We start from the raw sequence: 17,189 nt of genomic DNA, 5'->3' as shown, positions 1-17,189 counted from the left end.
GAGGGAGTTGTGATGATGCTAGCTGACAGTTAATTCCAAGCTTTGAGCACAAGATTTACTCCAACATGGTCATGAAGAAAATTCCCTTTTTTCACGTGTTCCAGGAGAGTTTGCTGGAGACGCTGTGTCAGAGACAGATTAGATCACGTCTTGGCTTGTTCAAAGACTACGAATATTTACATTATTGGCTCAAGTGGCATCTGCATGAACACATCAAACCCCCATCAAGGGAATCTGCCCGGATGACAGAACAGGGCATGCCTGCAGATTTGGCACATTCTAGTCCCTATAAAGAAAGATGAACATGATACTCGAGTCTTTCTTTTCAGTGAAAATGTATCTTAAAATGAGCAATCTCACAAGATTGAACAGATTCTAGTAAATGGCAATATGTTGAAATTGAGAAGTCTGTCTCTATGTGTAGCAATGAGACACAACTGTTGTCCTGACCTTGAAATAACTGCCACTTATGAAAAGCTGTTTTGGTATGAGAGACACCGATTATAGCCCATTTCTAGGCCAGCACATAATCAGTGTCCAAGTTCCAAATCAATGACCTACTTCTAAGCACACACACACACACACACACACACACACATATCTGCTGCACATACACTGCAAGGCAAACTCTCTTTTAACAGCTTAATGTGGAGAAAGACGGAAATCAAATCGAGCTGACACTTTGTTTTGATCTGAACATTTATCCGAGTGTAGATACTTAGAGATCCAAATGAGGGCAGCATGATTTCATAACAGCAGGGCAGAGCAGTGGAGGCCTTCCGCGGAGCTGCTTGTGTTATTTTGACACTGGCTGGCAGTGAGGGGGCACCGGGGTCATGAGCGTCAGTAGTGAGAGTAGATCAGATCTGACCTGGATAAAGTGGAGAAACAGTCGGCGCAGACTTCCACAGCCTCCCGCGCTGTGAGGAAATGTGAGCAGCGGATGGGTTGGTGAGGTCAGGACTGCACAGAGCGCAGCCCCGGCATGCCAGTTCTTAATGCAGGGTGGGCTATTTACAGAAACACCCCCCCTCCACCCCACTACCACCTCTCCTGCTCCCCCCCTCCCTCTCCAACTCACTGCTACAACCCCCTCGAGCAGATCCACCACCACCACACAGCTCCATGTACCATGCAGTCATGCAGACAGATGGAGAGAGACATCACAGAGCACTCGCCTGCGTCCTCCATCATAACCGGGAAATACTTACTCCCCCCAACCTTCTGACTTTATTTTTTAAATGAGATGTTATTTAACCCGTGGGTATGAAGGTTCAAGATGAGACAGAGAAGACAGAGAGGCTAAATGTGCTGTCCATACATACACATGCTGCTGTCATGTGGAACCGCCCCAGACAGACCAGGGGCTAAACTGACTGCAGGCTGATGACAAAGACAGACCGGCAGACATGATTTAATGAATGGAGGATGCTAAAGTACATGTGCCTGTTGTTTGGGTTGGTTTACCCAACTCTTACTTAAAGGACATGCTCCCATATGTGAGAGAGAGAATTTTTAGTTGCTGTAGTCATTGCTGATCTCTAGTCTGTGGGGAAAACCCAACCTATCTAACGAGGGACAAAATCTACAGTCCTCTGTGTGTAAAAATGTAATTTAAAATTCAACATAAACTAATATGACCCTTCAGCAGTTTGATTTGACAAGTCAAGTGGGTATCTCCCAAAGTTAAATTCTATTTTAGTTCAAATATTCCCTCTTTGTGTGTTTCCCCAGACTGTGCTTCCTTGCTGAGCTGCAGCAGAGGGATAGTTAAACAAAGAGAGGATTTTGTACTAAAAAGAAGATACCCACTTCATTTGACTAACTTGAATTAGCTTCATTTTTACACATAAAGAGGATTGTGGGTTTTGTCCCCCATCGCTAACATAAGAATGGCTTTAAAAGGAGATCTCTATATGGCCGGTATGAACAAAAGAAAGGCTTGAACGCTTGAAATGTACATATGTGAGTATTGTTTTAAGACAGGCTTTCCTTTAATGGCCATGCAGATAGATTTTGTTCTGGTTTCAATACATCCATCTTGCAAATTTCTTCTGTCACAAACCTCACTGCAAAATGTTTTCATTGGAACTACTTTCCAGTAAAGAATTAGTCCATCTGACTGTTGACAGAGGTTTTGCAGATTATCCAGAGTAACCCTGACATTGTTTCTTCTTGTTGTTGATTTTTTTTAAATCAAATTAAATTCCATTACCCTCCACTGTATTTAATAGAAGGCATATACCTCAAAACTTGCACAAATGATACTAAAACTATCCCTCTGTAGATACCACTAGGTAAGCGGTATCTGCCCTTTAAAGAAGATTTCACCTCATTTTAATGTTTTTTACAAAGAAATGTATGAAAGACATTAGATGAATTCTGTGAGCTGAATAAAAAACATTCACATAATTGCAGGTACGTGGTATGTACCTTACCCTGCTGAACCATCAAACAAAGCCTCAGGCTGTTACATATTTTGACTCAATCCCCCATCTCTGTGTGTGGCGTTTGAGCATGCCATTTCTCCGGGGAGCATTGATCCAGCATAATGACTTTTGTGGAAAAAGCTGTTTCCACAATGGACAGCCTTGTCTTGTGCCATACTTGTTATCAGGTTTAGACAACACAGGAGCAGAATATGAACAGCGAGTGGAGTAATCCTTCCCTTCTTCTCCTACAAGGTACATCAGGGTTTGTCTCTGAATCAGGGCAAAAACCCATTATACTGAAATGATATATAAACAAATCAATTTTTCATGTTCATGCATGGTTTCACAAAACTATTCCTCCAGCCTGGAGAAACAGGCACGAAATTAGTTTGGCTGGGTGCGGCCGTTAATGCACTGAATGAGTGGAACCATTTTAGAAAGCGATGGTGAAATCATTTTTTTTTTTTTATCAATGAAAAGGCAAACAGTTAACTATTCACCCAGGGTTTATCACTTGAGACTAAATGAATGACTTCCTTTCACTGCAGGTCTCAAGCAAGGTTAAATGGGTATATCCTGCTGACCCTGTTCCCCAGTTCGACCATGAACATAACCTGCTTGCACCACAGCAGAACAGAGTGGACAACTGGAATAGTAAAAGTTAAAGCTGAAAGTAAAAGAGGTTGTTCGGTTCCGGGGGAAGCTAAGGTAAAGCAAGCAATTAAAAAAGCATTTATCAAGAGCACATGACAAGAAGCAAACTGGCACGCAAGCAGAGAAATCATCTGGAAACAAAAACAACAGCATTAAGAGCTACTGTCCAGCCCAGGGCATTGTAGTCTGACAAAGACCTCAAAGCTGTGATTCTGGTGAAAAAGCAGAACAAATGGGGATTACAATATTTGAGGAAATAAAGTCTTTCAGTTGACCTACATCCCCCACAGAGAGTCCAAATTATAATCCCAGCATACATGTTCAGCTATTGAATTTTTAGATTCTGTATCAACACCATGAAATTGTGTTAGAAGGCGACTAAATGGGTAAAAAAAAAAGGAGATTACTGGCAAGAGATACTGAAAACACTTAATACACCTGGAGGTTGAAATGTGAGCTGACAGCTAATGATTTCAGTTTATTTAATTGTATTCCAACTTTTAATCCAAACATTTGTATTTACAGTTACAGTAGTATATTAACACCCTTTGTACCACACGGAGTTGAAGCACGTAGAAGAATCCACTTAAAGCTGTGGGCTTAAAAAGAGCCTGAGACACATAAATCATTCTTTACCATTTAGCAGCAACCTCTAAGGTTTTGATTAGACTATTCATTGAACCCTCTACTTTAACACTCCAAATCAATTAGATGAAACACTGGCTAACACACACACTCACACACATGCACACCTCTCCGCTGGTTAAATCGAATAATGATTTAATGCATGGCCATCCACAGGCAAAGTCCAGCGCAATAATTGCACTCACACACACAAACACCATCCATTAGTATCTTTAGTGATGGTGGTGGAATAGCAAAAAAATATACTTTTTAGTTATCTGAACTCACAAGAAGTGGATTAAACTGTCTTCCATGGTAGTGAAGAGTCACAGCTCAGTGTGGGGTCTGGAGTTTTAATCCTTTATTGTAAGTGACACCATCATATGAGTATGAGAAGATTAAAAAAAACAAAAACGAAAGTACAAAATACAGTCACACTTCCTTCAGTTTTTCTTTCCTACTTTAGGTCAGCAGTAACCACAAGTGGGAGGCAGATTTAGCAATGAGTCTCATGTCAAGTCGAGCTAAAAAAAATGAAACTGCTGATTTATGAATGCTTGTTTTTGACAATTTAGGATCATAACAGGGTTGAACTTATGAACTTGAATCCATTACTCTCACAATTTTACATATTTTTTGGTTGCTGTTTTCTTTTAAACTTTCACTAAATCATGAAAGTTCAATTAAGATTAAAATATAGTCAACAAGTTATAAACTGTTATGATTATGCCTTAGTTTTTGCTCAAATTAAAGTATAGAAATAAATATTATTGTTATTATATCATCCTTATTGACTGTTTGTTTGAATATATCCTGTGTGAGTGTGTGAGTGTGTGAATGTGCGTTTGTGACAGAGGAAAAAAAGAGGGAAAAAGGGAGTGTGTGTGTGTGTGTGTTTGTGTGTGTGTGTGTGTGTGTGTGTGTGTGTACGTATGTTTACGAAGCCTCAGGAAATACCAGGACAGACACGCTGACTCTCCAGCACTTCTGGCCCATGTGACTGGAAACACACAGGCCAGATTGTTTGCATGTTTGCTCGGGGGCCGTGATAAGAACATTTGGTTAGAGAGAAATATCAAAGCACAACTCGCATCTGAATCTGGCCTGCCACTGGAGGTGTGGTCCGGTCTGGCTGCTTATCTCTCATTAAACTTTTTGTTTTGAGAGATCAGCCATCCTGCTCATTTGCATGATGACTCTTGTATCGTGTCCCGTAGCGATCCAGTAGAACCAGCCTCCATTGACTTCCTGCTCTCATTACATTAGCATAATGCAGATGTAACTACAGTCAGTAACCTTGCTGTTCCTCAGAACTGTTTACATCAAATATACACAAAAGCTGTGAGAGCTACAGTGCCTGAGATTTTCAGTAACCTACTCCCTTGCCTCTTAAATATCAATAAATCAATGCATCTATTTACAGACTGTGTATATATTATCATTCCAAAAAGTTAAAGAAAAACGCATTTACCTCAAACTTACAATACTACCTGAGCCGAAACAGAATCTGCATATTTGACACCATCACCATTAGTAATACCATCAACATGTCAAATCCATTAATACTGACCCAAGCTTTAAATGTTTTGTAAGGTCATTGGCTATGAACTTGAACTGATTTCCTCCACTGATTAATGGCCCTTTCACACCTGCAGTTTTTTAGTCTGGTTAAATCAAACTCTGGTCTGTTTTCCCCCGTGGTGCAGTTCATTTGGACAGGTGTGTAAACAGTAACATACCGGTTTGCAGACCAAAATTACTGCACTAAGACCTTTTAGAGGAGGTGGCTGAGGAGGTGAGAAAATGATCCGACTACTAGGTATACTCGGTTTGAGCTAAATGGCTCCCATGGCCAGGTGAGCTTTTCATATGAGATGCAGATGAGTAAATTTAACTTTTGCTAACAACTAGCCAGAGAATGAATCAATGGTCGGGCCTTGACTAGCCAAACTTAGTACGTCGTATTTGGCCAGTGGACCTCTTTCCTGTGTTTACGTTTTTGATCTCGCCCTGGATACATCTGACCAATGAGTGAATTGAATCTTCTCATGTGACTTGTGATGCTGGTGCCTGAATAAGCACTGCAAAAACTCTTCAACAAGTGTGTCTTCTCTTTATTAAGAGGTTTCTTTGCAGTATTTGAATAGACACAGGAAGAATCTAAATGCTGAAGTGTTCATCAGCGAAGTGAATATTGTCTTAAAGTTGCTATCCGTAACAAAGATCAAGGTGACATCAGGTAAAAGAAATGCACCTCTCCCCTTTTCCTAACTAAGGTAAAAACATTGCAATGCATTCAAAGTGCTTTCCAGCTTTGTTAAAGGTCAGAGGAAACCAAACCACTGATCATTATATAAGTCGGCCTTGTCCTCGAGCTGTAGAAGCTAAACAGTGGTGGCAGTGATGTAAATATTGTGAGGAGAGGCTCTAATCTCTGTTTAAAAAGGGTTTTACCTCTTCATTTCCTTGTATAATAAATATTTAAACACATCTCATTACCATAGGTTCATTTCAGTTTAACACGAAATGTTCCAGATTGCAGAGACTAAGATGGAGAACAGATAAGCATATAAATGTGTGAGGCTCCAAGGTAATGAATTTGTGAATAAAGAGAAAAAAAAACCTGAATGCTGTCATAAAAAATTCTCACCCCCATCTTTCTCTTTGTGTTTACCTGCCAAGCAGCGAGCTCTCTGACTGGAGTTTTGTTCATTTTCTGCTTTGATAGTCTCACATCACTATTAATCTCACACAAAGATGCCATTATAGGTGTCATTAAACGCGGTGTCCAGCAAAACGTGCGAGCAGCCAGTCTGAATAATTAATTCCTCCCGTTCATGCTGCGGGGACTCTTTTGATCAGAGCTCAACACGCTAACACGCTCTGTTGTGATTGGCTAAAGCAAGGTCAGTGTCTTAAGAGACCCAGCACTAATATCCAGCAGCAATTAGTGGCTGCTGTGCGGGTGTTACACATGTTATTATGTGATAGGGGAGAGAGAGTAACCTGAGGTAGAGGTATAATGGCATATTTTATTTGCCGTGTGCTGTCACCAGGCAAAATACTTTCTTGAGGAGCTCAAAGACCATTGGTTACTTTGTGGTGATCAAGTGGCCCGAAAAAGAAAAGAAAGTATAGAAAAATGTTTCAAAAAGAAGCAGGGTTCTGAAAAGATATCATATTTCATACAAAAATCTAACTTTTCTACATCTAAGGCTGCATTCAAACAGATACTTGGTCAAAAAAAAACAAAGCCTCATTCATTTCAATGAGACCGCTGTGTTAGAATGGGATATGGCCAAAAGCCACAAGGTTGTACAGCAAAAAAGTCAAACCTGGCTCAACTTCTCAGCAATCGGGGGCGTCAGTCAAATACATGCAAGCACACATTTGTGATACAATACCTACAAAAAAAAATAAGTCTCACAATCCTCAAGAGATGGAGGAAAACATTATGCTTGCTGTGATAACTTTACAGCTACACAATCCTGCTGCTTTATGGCACTGCATCCCATCGTAAAGAAATATTTTATTTCGAGTAGCTTTCAGTCTTCAATCTGATTTTAGCGCTGTCGCTCAGATTCAACTGGATTTCACATAATGTGTTGAAGGCTGAAGACATATCAGCATTTCTTTGAGTTCTCTTCACAGTGACAAATATTTCCATCGCTTGCTTTGACAGTTGACTGCTGAGTACCTGGAAAGGGTGTTGTGTTGCTGTGACAACCAGCAAATGCAATGTAGGAGCCACCTTTATACTTATTATATATCAAACTTGTGGATATTATATGTGGAATACACACAGCACAACACAATTGGAAGTGTCCAACTGGAAGCCAGTGAGGGATCATTAGTGAATCCTACAGGTTGAAGGGAAGAGTGGGGGTAGGGATGTAATGTGGATACATGCATTTACACCTCCAGTGAAACTGCACCATATCAGGTTAAAAGAAACCACTAGAGACTGACTAACAGTCCACACACCCTCCAGAGCAACACTGTGACTAAGGGGAGCGGGATGGAGCGGGAGGATTGGTCATCATTCCACACTGGTATGAAAAGGGGGAACAATGCAAAAAGATACACAGTAAAAAGAAAAGACCTCTGTCTCCATCAAAACTCAGAAGCAACAAAGGAGTCAAACAGAAATTCCCTGTGAAACTGCTCAGAGATGGACACTGAACAAGCTCGGCGTCAACTCCCTATGAGTCAATCCATTGTGAGGCGGACAACACACAAGTTGAGTTCCCAGTGAATCAGAGCAGTCAGCTGCCATCCACCACCTCAAGGCAGAGGGCCAGTCTAGCACAGGACCGCAGACATGTGACCAGCTGTCTCACACAACCACCGTTACTGTACCGCATCTTGCCGGTCAGGGTTGAGGACAGAGACATTGACAGTGAGATCTCAGTTGGGTTCCTCTACTAGATTCGCTTCAATACATGTTTGTAAGTTTTCTCATTCAACTGAGTTCAGACAGATGATATACTGCTGCCATACAGAATCAGAGCTAGCAGGTGCTTATAAATCTATAGATGACTGCGACTTGTGATTTACGGTCCGTTTACAGCTGTCAGAAGGGTGCAGTGACATCAATACTGCAGAGGGAGTTTGTCTGAGACCTAGTCGAGGACACCAAAATATCCCTTCATGTCTAACCTCCCCCCTCTTCCACTGAGAGCGATACATGACACTACACGTGCAGCTGTCTAAATATTACTTCTCCCTTCTTCTCCTCTTCATCCTGCCATTCCTCTGCTTCTCCCTTGCCTTTTCTGTCCCCACGGGAGCTCGCAGCCGCTGAGCAGGATGAGTTTAGGAGGGACAACTGTTCAAGCGGCGCAACTGGGGATGTCCACATTTGGTGCACCCTTGTCATGTTCACAGTCCGAGGCAGAGCGGCCGAGGGCTGGGAATAACTCACCTTCTGCTGTCCAGCTCCGAGCTATAACCAGCCGCGCACCTGTGGTACTAATTATCAAATTATTCCAAATGTAAATAATATTTTCTACAAGGCACCGCAGCAGGCAGTACTGCTTTTTTAGTGAGTAAAAGTCGTCACTAAATCACTGTATGCAATTAGGCTTTTAATGCATTTTATATAAGAAGCCAGACTAAAGTTAATCTCATAAAAGGACAAACAGAGCCATTAAAAGTCCTCTGCTCTTTACTTCATTACTGGCTCAGCTTGCTCTCCTTATGCAAAGAGTCCCCAGGTGCATGAATGTTTCATGGCCACCCTGCTGCCTGCTTCCCTCTTCTCAGATTCAGCCTCTCTCCCTCCTCCCTGAGGAAGCTCAAAGTCTGCTGTCAATTGCACTCAGTTAGACTCTGCTACCGTCATCATCATCAGCTATTTGGGGGGGGGGGTGTGGAGGCACATAAGACAGCTGTTTTGCCGGTGATGACTCAATCATCCCCTTCAGTGGGATTAGCATCAGTATCATCATCCTCATCATCGCCTTTGATCCCTAAAATTACTAAACAAGTCTGAAATTGATGACTATCAGCCTGTCTGCCATAAAATTCCTGGGCTTTCAAAAAGATCTCAATGTACTTCATTGTACAACTCTCAATCATGCTACAGAGCTTGATGAGATAAATTAGTAATATCCACCATACTGTGAACCAAGGAATCTAATTATTTATTGAAGCTTTTTTTTAATGTAACAAGGTGTAGAAAATAACAAAAGACTACCTGATTATGCTAAAAGATGCATCAGTAAAAACTAATACACCTGTTTTTCTGAACCTGCTACTAAATGGCCAAATATAATGAAAGCTATGGATCAGTAGTGATAAGTATTCATATCACTTTACTTAGCACTCAATTATAAGTAAGTCTCCACAGATCAATATCCACCTACAAGCACCTCTAAAGCCTCCTGTTTGTGTATGGATTAAAGAATCAAGATATAATAAGCTAAAAGATGTATAAACGCTTTATGAAAATATTAAAACCCTAAAAAGTAACAAGAAGCTAGATCTGTCAAATAAATGTTGAGAAGTATTAAATGACTTTACATTTTTTTCCCCACTTGAGTCCTGTTCTACCACTACTGGGGATGTACTTCAGCTCCAGCATGTAGGATCCAGGCTTGTATTTGTCCTGCTGCTGTAAATACATGTTCAAACTGGGCCACTTGAATGGCAGTCAGATCAGTTGATGGGCTAATTCAAGGCCCTGCAGCGCTGCCACTATCATCATTTCATCATCATTTCATTAGCTTTATTCAGACATATTACAAATAGAACATTTAGCGGAAGCTGTGTGGACTCAAGTGGAGCTCATTGGGTAATATGGTAATACTCTCCAACAAGAATGTACCAAACTAATGAGACCACAGTGACTGCTCCCACTGACAAAGAAAAATGCAAAAATATAGCAGCATTAGGCAGAAGAAACAGTTTGTTAATGTGGTTTTTAGGGATCTGAATCTTTGGGAATTATCTCTTGCACAAGTTTCTGTATGCCAGACCATTCACTTGTGTACTCATTCCACTGAAATACAATATAAAGCAATTGAGATAAATGGCCTGTAGCCTTTTTATTTTAAAAATGTAACCACATTAATTAACTAATTAATTAATTAATTAATTAATCTATTAATTTGAAAGCATCCACAGTCTCCTGCCTGTATGTCCACTGTGTTATTATTGTCATGTCTCTAGCAGTAAAGAGCAGCTTCTCTGTTGTACTGTTAGCTCCAAAAGACATTGCTGTTCAAGACACAGGCACAGGTGAGACAGACTGAGCACCAAGTTATTTTTTTCACCTCAGAGTTGGTTGGTAGTTGTATAGTGCTGTGTGTTGGTCAGCCGTTCTCATTTATTACTGCTGGAGAACATTAGTCTCTGAGTGAGGCCATAGAAAGTTCACAGTATACTTTCATCTTTCATCAAGATAATTATTTTGTCATTAAATAAAATGCTTGCAACTTCTGTATTTTTTGAGGATGAACTAAATGACTCTAGCATATGTGTGCTGCAGACTGTTCGGGTGGTGTACAGCCCTCGCAGTGGAGTTCTGTCTTTTTTTTTTTACTTTTTTAATAAACATCTAGAAAATCCATTTTTGACATTTGTGAACTGATGCAGGATTGTCCACATCCACATCGCAATGGGGCTTAGTATTGAGACATTTTCACACCTCTAGTGGTCATATTTCAAGAACCAGCACTGAGCTAAAGTATTTATAAGCCAACGACATCTCAAGTGTTCTTAAAACATATTACGTTCAAGCTATTAATTCATTTGTTGGCTTGTGAAGTGTAACTTATACAGGCTATTCATCACGAGTAAGAAATTGACAAGTTATCCGTGGATGGCATGTCAAAAGGACACCAGCTTAATTTTGCATCAAAGGGACCGAGTGCTATTAGTTCAATACTGTTGGTTTCTTTTTGCAGTGAGGTCTTTGCTGAACCAGAGCCAAGCAGATAGCTTATACAAAGACACATGAGATGTAAAGAGGGCTCGAAGATTCAACAGGGTCACAGAATAGTGGCAAAGTTCATCTCGGAGCCAAGTGTTGCTTAATGGCTTCCTCCTGCTATACGTCAACTCAGACCATCAGAGAAGACTGTGTACAACATCTGTACTGAATACACACGCACTTTGTAGCGCCGCAGTCACCCTGTCAATCAAACGTGTTCTGGCATGTCACTGACTATCACAGGCGATTGCGATCACCTCTGAAGGCATGCGCTTGCACTGGTTTGGGGTGCAAACATGAGCGTGTGTGTCTACATTTGTATGTGTCTATGGGAAAGTGGGGATGATGCCACATCTATTTTTAGTCCAGTACACTGAGTTCTGCCTCTGTGTTATGCTGCTCTGTTCCTAGGACAGGCGGCCGGGTCATCAGCAGCAACAGAGAGCACCGTGATAGCTCCAGCTCTGCTCCCTGACCCGGGCCCTCCAGCTCTTACATCAGTGGGGGGAGACTTACAAGATTTCTGGGCGGCAGTTAAGGGAGGCTATCTACAAAAAAAAAAGAGGCGCTTTCTAGATGGATGCCATGTTCATCCACCTCTTTCTCTCTCCTGTGACTAATGGCCTAATAATTCAGCTGTCACCCTGGCTCGTTATCTTGTGCTTTCTCATGGGAAGGGCACCACCCGGAAAACATCTCCACCACAGTCTTAGCCTTCAAAAAGATATGCCTGAGATTCCCCAAAGTTGTCTTTCTACAAAGGTATTGTGAAGAAAACAAGTTGGGATCAGATAGAAATTCCATGTGAGAGAACCGAGGAAAACACCAAAAGATAAGATGGTAGATGGAGTTATGTATGTTATGTTAAGAAAAAGCGAACTGACTCAAGTGTCATGTCATGCCCAGTTACTCACCCGGTATTGTACAGAACAATCACTTTTTCATCATCTGCTACATGTTGGTGATGAGCCTTTGAGTCAATAGCTACTCTGCATCACGATGACACAAGCTTCAAGGGCAAAATCCTTGAATGCTTGTTCAGATGGGGTTTTTTTTTTCTTCAGTTTGTTAAGATGTTATCTTCACGTTCTCAATTCATTCCACAGCATTTTTATCATGAAGTGCTCGTTATTTAGTGTTCTGTTGTAGTTCTGTAATTATCATGCAGTTAAGTGAGTTCATGCCTTTCCCAGAATATTTTTGGACGCCCTCACATAATTAATTTGATCATGTTACATCCAGCTGCGGGTAATAAGTGGAGTGAGAATTTTTGGAGGGCTTATTCTGCAGCGTGTCTGTCATTTTCTACAGCATGTGGCTGCACTGCACTTAAATTACTGAAGCTTTTTGTTTGTGTAGACACAGTGCACCTTTCTCTTAGATTGTAGGGGGATCAAAATAGTTTGTACCATGCTGGAGACAGCTTACTGTTGGTACTGATGGTTTAGATAACTAAAAAAAAAAAAAAAAAAAAACTTTCATGGTAGCTGCACTGCAAATATCTCGTCATGTCACATCATGCATGTTTGACTGGTTATCTGCAGGAATAAAATGTACCAGCAGGGAACAAAATGGTCCAGAAATACATACTTTCAGTTTCCGATTTGTTAACTCGTAATAGCACATAAAAAAGATGTATGATAGGAAAAACTATAACACAGCAGGAATGAAGCAGAAATCACACAACTAAACGTAAAAGCACCTAGATCACATATAACATCTGGCTTAAGCGATTTTCATGGCAAAATACAAAGATGAACCCTTTAAATAGTATTTTAGCAATCAATTCTTCTTTTTTTAACTAAACTTGGTGCTTGAGCCCTACACAATTGCTATTACAACGATTACAGGGATTATTTTTCCTTTTTAGTCCCTTTCATATCTCACTATCTTTGGGAACTCTGTTGTTGATAACCCTAACTTTACAGATAACCTTTGTATAATTTCTGTTTTCATACAATAAATATTTAAAAAATTTACATTCCTGTTGAAATTGTACATAAAAAATGTTTGCAGTCAGAGCTCATTAATCTACAAACTTTTTGGTATGAAATGAACACAGCCTGACTCAAATCAGCCTGTAAAACAGATTTTTCAACCTCTGTCTAATATCAACAAATGTCACATTTCGAGAGCAGGGTTAAAGTATATTCTATGTTACATTTTGTTTTCTGATTTCCTTTAAAGCAACTGTTTATACAGTATGTACTGACACTACACAGCTATCATGCTTATCAGTTTAACAGTTTGTCATTCAGACCTCTGAGTGTTAGGGTGGTATGATAAACTCTCACTGCTCTACCATGTGCTTGTATAATTAAGTACTTACACTTGACTCAACACCGGTCAGTAGAACAAGGGAGCTGTGATTGTGCCTGGGTGTGAAACTGCTGCAAAGCATTCATTTGGCCCTCATCTGTTTTATCAAAATGCCTCTCTGTTATTATACTCAACAGAGAGAGAGGTTCTCTACAAAACCTCAAAATAATCCTTCTAATAGGCTTGAATGTTTTGAAACCTGAAGTTAAGTGGCGGGCGCTGCTGTCTTTGTTTGCCTGTGAAGGGGAGGTGGACATGTGTGTAGAGCCAGGGGCTCTGAGGCCAGGCCCTCTATCCTTCCTGTTCAGTTACAGGAGGCCTCACACTTATCAGTTCCAGATCTCACAAGAACAGAGAGAAAGAGAGACCACTGACAGGAAGGGGATTTTTTTTTTCCTCCCCCCTTTTCCTTTAGCAAGGTTAACAGAATGTCTGCACCCCTCACATTTCACAGAGGAAAGCAATTATTCATTAAGGCTTAAACTGGTGCCACAGAGACAAAGACCAACCTGGCAACCTTCAGCCATGCTTAGTGCTGAAACATGAAACTAAGTAAGAGAAAAACCTTGCCAACGATTTTAGCAATCAATTATTTAAGTCATGTATCATCATTGTAAATCTTTGGATTTTCGGCTGTTGGTCAGAAAAAACAGGCAATTTTTAGTATTTTCTTATATTTATTAGTCCAATAAATTGTCAAAAAACTAAGAAATAAATCAATCAAGAAAAATAATTATTGGTTGTAGCCCACTGTTTCCTCTACAACTGTACAGGTCTGGCGGGCGACCAGGCCAACAAAGCATCTTGCCAGGCCAAAACAAAACTCGTTTCTCTTACTACCGAAAACAAGTGAGTGAGTGCAGGTGGCAGAAAAGTGACAGTGAATGCAAGGGGAGCAGAAGAAAATGATAGCAGAAGTTGTCAATCTGATGTAAATGTAAATGTAAATGTACGGTACAGACTACAGTGTGTCAGTTAAATGCTGCAGCTTCGCAAGACAAAGTAAAAGTTGTTTCCCCAAATGCTGTAAAAATTAAGAGGGTTAGCCCCGAAGTTAGCAACAATGGGTTAGCCTAACCTGGCCATGCTCACTTAAGGTGGACTGATCTTTATGGTGAACCAGCTATTCTCTATATCCCTCTGTCTCTTTATTCTGTATATCTGCCTGCTGATCCTCTCGAGTTTTGTTGAACCACCCCCCTCACCCCCAATCTCTCAGATCAAACTTCTCTATCTTTACTGTTGCTATTTCCTTTGACTGCAGCCTTTTCATCAAAACCAGGAAGCTTCCCCCTCCTCGAAGGCAACCTTGCATCGACAGAGGAAAAATCGGTCATTGAGAGAGAGAGAGGGAAAGAACCGACAAAGTACTCAACCCTTGTTTCACTTGCTCTCCCTCTGTCTACCTCGCCTGACATTTCCACAATAATCACTTTGGGTTATCCCACTCAGCTGTGTGGCGGGCAGATGTTTGTCAGGGCACCGTATTTCTCAGCATTCACACTGCTATAATCAAGATTAATTCTTATCTAGCGTGTGTGTGTTTATGTGTGTGTGTGTGCGTGTGTGCATGTTGGATGTCCCAATTCCTAATCCATGAAGCCATAGCTGTATTGTATAATACAGTGGACGAACCAATTACATTCCCTTTCCACGACATAATTCTCCCTTTTAGTGGAACGTACACTGAGCTACATATTACGCAAACACAGAGGATGAACCGGTGGCTTGCTGGTGATGAGGATGAGCATAGTCGTGACCTTCTTTATATGTGTGTGGACTGCACATGGACTTTGATGTCGGCAAAAGACATAAACAGATGCAACATCTCAGCACTTTGTTACTCAGTGCCCCCCAGGAAATCCTGATAAAATCAACATGCTGTGCGAGGTGAGCCGGCGTTGGCCACACACAAACTGCTGCCATCATATGTTTACCAAAGACACTCAGTAACAGCACAGTGAGGGCAGAGCATGTCAGAGCAAACAAAGTTGTAGTCTGTAAATCACTGAGGTGACAGGGGAGGCTAATATCTGTTTCAAGTAACCCACTTTGTTTGGTTTCAGCTGTGACATAATGTCTTTTCCAGAAGTCATTCTTCCCAGGTGAAATTAAGAAGGTCCTTAAGAAACCTGGTGAGTCTCAGGGATAATTATTGTGCAAAAATTTAATTTGCATGCCTTCTGTCTGTATGTTTTTCTACTGCTTGCAGGGCTAATACGCAAACTAGAACTCTGGTTAACACACTAACAAGCCACCAGCCTTATCACTCTCTGTTAAATACACAACACAGCTAATAGAGGTAGCTTCCTCCATTTTTTACATTTTTGGTTCTGTTCCTTTAAAGGTCACATTGTCAAGACAGGCATATATTCACATGTGAACCCAGAGTGAACCCATTGATTGCAGTGATTTGATTCAAATTAATTGATTTGGCTACAGAATTTGATGCCGTATATATATTCCGTTAGCATACACAGCGGTAAGCTACATTCACAGCAGCTAAATGTAGCATCACAGCTTTATTAAAAAAAGAGTGAAGGCTAGAGGACAATTATGAATGTGATTATCTAAAATGTATCAGAATGAAGCAGTTAATTAATTTCCAAACACCTCAAGCCTGCTGCTAACACCCTGGGTTCTAACTAGCAACAACAACAATAACTAACGTTGATTCTTCTACAGCGATACATTTCAGGCAGCACATTTCAAATTTGCATAATATTAAACAAAAATTTTCCCCAGACACCTGCTGGTCTCTGTAGGTCCCACCATTACAGACATAAAGGACTCACCTGCGTTGACTTTAATCCTTGATTCTTCTCCACGAAAGACCCCCCCACCCATTCACAGACCAAGAGGAGAAACACTCCAGCGCCTCACGTCTTCTGCCCTTGAGAGAAATCAGAGAGGGGAAAAATACATCAATCACCAATTTCCAAACACTGAATTCTAACATTTGTATTTTTTCCCCATGAAAATCAAGCCCACTCAATGATTTTGCTTCTCCCCTGGGCTTTGAGTGCCTTCCATTTAACGCCAATGGCGCCTTAATGCACAGGCTTACCCAGGCTTAAGTACTGGGCCCCGAGCCACCAGGGGCCTCACGAGACATGAGCTTAAATTAAAAAAAAAAAAAACCCACAGTAAACATGATGTAGAAGAGTAAAGGCTAGACACTGAAAGGACAACAAAAATATCACATGGATCTGATGTGATTCAATTTCTGGAGTTTGCGCACAAGGTGAACACATCGGCTCACACTCTTGAAGAGAAGGAAATTGCCCAATACAAATATACAGTAGTTTGTTAAAAGTTAGCAACCTTATGGCAGTGTTTAGCTCAATGGGTAGAGCACCCGCCCCATGTGTTGAGGCTACAGTCCTCACTGCAGGTGACCCTGGTTTGAATCCCGCGCTGAAGCTGCCATTGCCCTCCTCTCTGCCTCCCATTTCCTGTCTCTCTCTCTCTCTCTACTAACCTTTACATTAAAAGGCAAAAAGCCCCAAAAATATATACTTAAAAAAAAAAAAACCCCTCCCCATAATGTCCAACAAGCATGACATTCTTCGGGCCGTAGATTTTCAAGACACAATCGAGTTTGCGGTGAAGAAGACCAGAAGAAAGCGCTTGGTAAGGAAATATTTTACACTAGTTCTTTGCTTGTGATATGCTTTTAACTGAGAAGACTGATATTCTTGTGTTGTCGCTGTGCACACAGGCCT

At 41.0% G+C, this 17,189-nt stretch overlaps 1 protein-coding gene across 1 annotated transcript in view; it reads right to left on the bottom strand.

The window, feature by feature from the left end:
* The window catches only part of LOC128381237 (zinc finger MIZ domain-containing protein 1-like), an 85,069-nt gene extending 68,711 nt beyond the window's left edge, over positions 1-16,358 (bottom strand). The window contains exon 1 of the mRNA XM_053341191.1: positions 16,260-16,358. The gene's annotated coding sequence lies outside the window, so the exon portion shown is untranslated. The remainder of the gene's footprint in view (positions 1-16,259) is intronic.
* Between the last annotated feature and the right edge of the window lie 831 nt (positions 16,359-17,189).

This window comes from Scomber japonicus, chromosome 20 (genome assembly GCF_027409825.1).
Source record: "Scomber japonicus isolate fScoJap1 chromosome 20, fScoJap1.pri, whole genome shotgun sequence".
NCBI classification, from domain to species: Eukaryota; Metazoa; Chordata; class Actinopteri; order Scombriformes; family Scombridae; genus Scomber; species Scomber japonicus.
This window is presented reverse-complemented; position numbering and strand designations above follow the sequence as displayed.